General features: G+C 32.4%; 1 protein-coding gene across 1 annotated transcript in view; it reads left to right on the top strand.

Annotated features, from left to right (window-relative positions):
• pcdh11 (protocadherin 11) overlaps positions 1–6,000 on the top strand; it is a 591,758-nt gene that overhangs the window by 347,351 nt on the left and 238,407 nt on the right. The gene's annotated exons all lie outside the window — the stretch shown is intronic.

The following is a 6,000-nucleotide window of genomic DNA, read 5'->3' as shown; positions in this document are numbered from 1 at the left end:
ACTATCAACATTAAGTCTTATATAAGTGTTATAATGAAGACAACACATGATGTAAGTGTCTATATTAGCCTACTATCAACATTAAGTCTTATATAAGTGTTATAATGAAGACAACACATGATGTAAGTGTTTATATTAGCCTACTATCAAAAATTACTTTAAGTCTTATATAAGTGTTATAATAAAGACAACACATGATGTAAGTGTCTATATTAGCCTACTATCAAAATGACTTTAAGTCTTAAATAAGTGTTATAATGAAGACAACTCATGATGCAAATGTCTATATTAGCCTACTATCAAACTGACTTTAAAAGTCTTCATAAGTGTTATAATGAGGACAACACATGGAAGTGTCTATATTGACTGTATTAGCCTACTATCAAAATGACTTTAAACATATTTTATCTGTGTTGTAATGAATAGAACACATGATGTAAGTGTCTATATTAGCCTACTATCAAAATTACTTTAAACATATATAAGTGTTATAATGAAGACAACACATGATGTAAGTGTTTATATTAACCTACCATCAAAATGACATTAAACATCTTATATAAGTGTTATAATGAAGACAACACATGATGTAAGTGTTTATATTAACCTACCATCAAAATGACATTAAACATCTTATATAAGTGTTATAATGAAGACAACATATGATGCAAGTGTCTGTATTAGCCTAATATTAAACTGACTTTAAAAGTCTTCATAAGTGTTATAATGAAGACCACACAAGGAAGTGTCTATATTAAATGTATTAACCTACTATCAAAATGACTTTAAACATATTTTATCTGCGTTGTAATGAATAGGACACATGATGTAAGTGTCCATATTAGCCTACTATCAAAATGACTTTAAGTCTTAAATAAGTGTTATAATGAAGACAACTCATGATGCAAATGTCTATATTAGCCTACTATCAAACTGACTTTAAAAGTCTTCATAAGTGTTATAATGAGGACAACACATGGAAGTGTCTATATTGACTGTATTAGCCTACTATCAAAATGACTTTAAACATATTTTATCTGTGTTGTAATGAATAGAACACATGATGTAAGTGTCTATATTAGCCTACTATCAAAATTACTTTAAACATATATAAGTGTTATAATGAAGACAACACATGATGTAAGTGTTTATATTAACCTACCATCAAAATGACATTAAACATCTTATATAAGTGTTATAATGAAGACAACACATGATGTAAGTGTTTATATTAACCTACCATCAAAATGACATTAAACATCTTATATAAGTGTTATAATGAAGACAACATATGATGCAAGTGTCTGTATTAGCCTAATATTAAACTGACTTTAAAAGTCTTCATAAGTGTTATAATGAAGACCACACAAGGAAGTGTCTATATTAAATGTATTAACCTACTATCAAAATGACTTTAAACATATTTTATCTGCGTTGTAATGAATAGGACACATGATGTAAGTGTCCATATTAGCCTACTATCAAAATGACTTTTAACATCTTATATAAGTGTTGTACTGAAGACAACACTTGATGTGTCTGTTTTAGCCTACTATCAAAATGACTTTAAGTCTAAATATAATTGTTATAATGAAGACAACGCATGATGCAAGTGTATATATTAGCCTACTATCAAAATGAATTTAAGTCTTATATACGTGTTATAATAAAGACAACACTTGATGTAAGTGTCTGTTTTAGCCTACTATCAAAATGACTTTAAGTCTAAATATAAGTGTTATAATGAAGACAACACATGATGTAAGTGTCTATATTAGCCTACTATCAAAATGAATTTAGGTCTTATATAAGTGTTATAATGAAGACAACACATGATGTAAGTGTCTATATTAGCCTACTATCAAAATGAATTTAGGTCTTATATAAGTGTTGTAATGAAGGCAACACATGATGTAAGTGTCTATATTAGCCTCCAATCAAAATGACATTAAACATCTTATATAAGTGTTATAATAAAGACAACACATGATGTAAGTGTCTATATTAGCCTACTATCAAAATTACTTTAAGTCTTATATAAGTGTTATAATGAAGACAACACATAATGTATGTATCAGTATTAGCCTCCTATCAAAATGACTTTAAGTCTCTTATATAAGTGTTATAATGAATACAACACATGATACAAGTGTCTGTATGAGCCTACTATCAAACTGACTTTAAAAGTATTCATAAGTGTTATAATGAAGACATCACATGGGAGTGTCTATATTAATGGTATTAGCCTACTATCAAAATGACTTTAAACATATTTTATCTGTGTTGTAATGAATAGAACACATGTGTCTATATTAGCCTACTATCAAAATGACTTTAAACATCTTATATAAGTGTTATAATGAAGACAAAACATGATGCAAGTGTCTGCATTCGCCTACTTTGAAAATAACTTTAAACATCTTACACCTGTCTTACAATGAATACAACACATGATTTAAGTGTCTATATTAGCCTACTATCAAAATTACGTTGAGTCTTATATAAATGTTATAATGAAGACAACACATAATGCAAGTGTCTATATTAGCTGTATTAGCCGACTATCAAAATAACTTTAAACATCTTATATATGTGTTATAATGAATACAACACATGACATAAGTGTCTATAATAAATTCCTATTAAACTGGCTTTAAAAGTCTCATATGCTCTAAGTGTTATAATGAAGACAACACATGATGGAAGTGTCTATATTCGCTATATTAGCCTACTAACAAAATGACTCTAAACATCTTGTATATGTGTTGTAATGAATACAAGACATAATGCAAGTGTCTACCACTTGTCCCTTTTGGGGTTGCGGGGGGCGCTGGTGCCTATCTCATCCACACTCGGGCAGAAGGCGGAGTACATCCTGGACAAGTTGCCACCTCATCGCAGGAGATCACAGAATGTTAATTGTTAAACTGCAATCCGCTCCCACTCTATGGAACGCTCTCCCTGACCACCTGAGGGCACCACAGACTGTGGATGATTTTAAATAAGGCTTAAAAACCCTTTAAAAAAAAAAAAAAGGCTTTTTTGTAGATGTATGCATACTATCCATCCATTCATGTTCTACCGCTTGTCCCTTTTGGGGTCATGGAGGGCGCTGATGCCTATCTCATCTACAATTGGGCAGAAGGCGGAGTACATCCTGAACAAGTCGCCACCTCATCCCAGGAGATCACAGTATGTTAAATGTTAAACTGCAATCCGCTCCCACTCTATGGAACGCTCTCCCTGACCACCTGAGGGCACCACATACTGTGGATGCTTTTAAATAAGGCTTAAAAAGCCTTTTTTTTTAGATGCATGCATACTAGCTCTAGCAATTTGGCTGATTCTAGTTTTATGTATATTTATTTTTTTACTATCTTTTTATTTTTTACTAAATGTACAGTGCTTTTTACAAATTAAATCTATTATTATTATTATGGCATGTATCTTATGTATGACTCACTTATCATTTTGCCACGTACCAAATCAAATAGCTTCGAGGTCGTTAAGCTCAACCAAAATGATTCCTTACATTGGGCGCACCGGGTTATAAGGCGCACTGTCGATTTTTTGAGCAAATGAAAGGATTTTAAGTGCGCCTTATAGTCAAAAACTGCTCCTCATCTGTGACAATGACCCGTCAGGAGACGGAGGCTCTTCCTCCTGCATCCCGATACAATGAAATGCCGTTGCTTTGTAATTGTGATCGTCAGAGGTGTGGGCAGCTATCATTAAGATCGACGCGGCACATGCTGGCAAACAAGTGTCGTAGAGTCGGGAAATGTGCATGGGTCTTTGCACAGCGGACACCACATTAGGCACACTGTATGAATACAAACCCATGCCTTTGAAAAGGCAGTAGATCCTTCGACTTCACTCCCATTCAGGAATACCATGAATTGATTAACGTGGACCCCAACTTAAAGAAGTTGAAAAACTTATTTGGGTGTTACCATTTAGGGGTCAATTGTAGGGATTATGTACTGAACTGTGCAATCTACTAAAACAAGTTTCAATCAATCATTCAATCAATCAATGGACCTGAGGAATGGCGGAAATCCGCGGGTAAATGAGACGCCTATTAAAATGTCTGTTTTTGTCACACCGCTAGATTTCCCTGCAACACAGTCCAGGTTTGAGCTGGAAATATGTCTCACCCTGTCATTTGTCAGCAAAAAATGTGAAAAGACGATTCATGACCAGATTGATTTTTGAAAGTAGACGGGGTGATTTTAATCCATGTTTAAAGAAATAAAAACCCTCTGGGGTACGCCAAAGAGTTGCTTGATTGAAGTGCATTGTTTTATTTTCCTCTTTTCAAACACAGTGTTACTGTTCAAACTGTGTGTCATGTGGCATTGGCCGACAATGTTAGACTTTGGCTTCCTTTTTATTGTCATTCAAATTTGTACTTTACAGTGCAGATAGGAACACAATTTCATTGCATTAGCACATGGTAGTGCAGGACAAAAAAAAAAACCAATAAGGTGCAGATATAAATAAATAAATTACTGTATGGATAAATATTCTGCTCTTTTGCATTTGCATCCAGGTTTATGGATGTATGTTATATTGTATATATATATATATATATATATATATATATATATATATATATATATATATATATATATATATATATATATATATATATATATGTATATATATATATATGTATGTATGTATGTATATATGTATGTGTATAAGACTATATATATATATGTATATGTATATATATATATATATATATATATATATATATATATATATATATATATATATATATATATATACATATATGTCGCTGGAATTTTGGGAAAACCAGGAATTTTTCCAGTTCAAAAAACAACTTTGTTTTTGTCCTATTTAAGAGGAATGTTTTGACGGTGGAACGGTTAAAGTTGCTTGACAAATGTGGGAGGAGTAGTCGCCAGAAAAAAGGGTAGAAATAGGGCTTTGGAAAACCAGGATTGCTGGAATATCCTGGAATTTTACTAAACTTGAAAAAAAATTAGTTTTAATTTCCAGAATGGTGAAATGTGTTGTAGATGGAATTGTTGGAATCAGTTGAAAAATGTGGAAATGCTGGAAGTTTGAAAAATTGCCCATTTTTGTGTGGGGAAAAAATGTCCCGGAAAACCTGGAAATCTGGGATTTTTTTTTTTTATTAGGTGTGAAAACCTGCGATTCCCAAAAATGCCTAACAGTTTGAAGTTGGAACGAGATGAATCGGATAAAAAATGTGGGCATTGTGGAACTTTAAATAATATTCCATTGGTTAAAATGGGAATTTCCACAAAATTTGGAAATTTCTGGGAAAACCTGGATTTTTTGGAAAATAGTAACAAAATGGTTGGGTTAGGATATTTTTCAAATATGTCGAGAAATGTTGATATAGTAACATGTTGAATTGAACATATGGTATTATTGAATTCCTGGAATTTTGGGGAAACCGGGAATTTTTCCATTAAAAAAAAAAAAGCTTTGTTTTTCCTAATTAAGATAAATGTTTTGATGGTGGAATGGTTGAAATAGGTTGACAAATGTGGGAGGAGTAGTCGCCAGACAAAAGGGTGGAAATAGGGCTTTGGAAAACCAGGAATTCTGGACAATCGTGGAATTTTCCTAAACTTGGAAAAACATTATTTTGAATTTCCATGATGGTGAGATGTGTTGTAGGTGGAATGGTTTGAATCAGTTGAAAAACGTGGAAATAGCAGAAGTTTGAAAAATGGCCAATTTTTGCGTGTGAAAAAATGTCCCGGAAAACCTGGAAATCTAGGAGATTTTGGAAGTTTTCAAGGAAAAGCCCGCAATTTCCGAATAGGTTGAACAGTTTGAAGTAGGAAGAGTTTGAATCGGATGAAAAATGTGGGAATTGTGGAACTTTGAATGATATCCCATTGGAATGAATCAGAATTTCCCGAAAATTAGGACATTTTGGCGAAAACTGCGAAATTTTCCAGTCAAAAAAAAAAAAAAAATGTTTTTCCTAATTAG

The sequence above is a fragment of the Nerophis ophidion genome, linkage group LG05 (assembly GCF_033978795.1).
Source record: "Nerophis ophidion isolate RoL-2023_Sa linkage group LG05, RoL_Noph_v1.0, whole genome shotgun sequence".
Lineage (NCBI taxonomy): Eukaryota > Metazoa > Chordata > Actinopteri > Syngnathiformes > Syngnathidae > Nerophis > Nerophis ophidion.
Note: the sequence above shows the minus strand (reverse complement) of the source record. Positions and strands in the feature narration are given on the sequence as shown.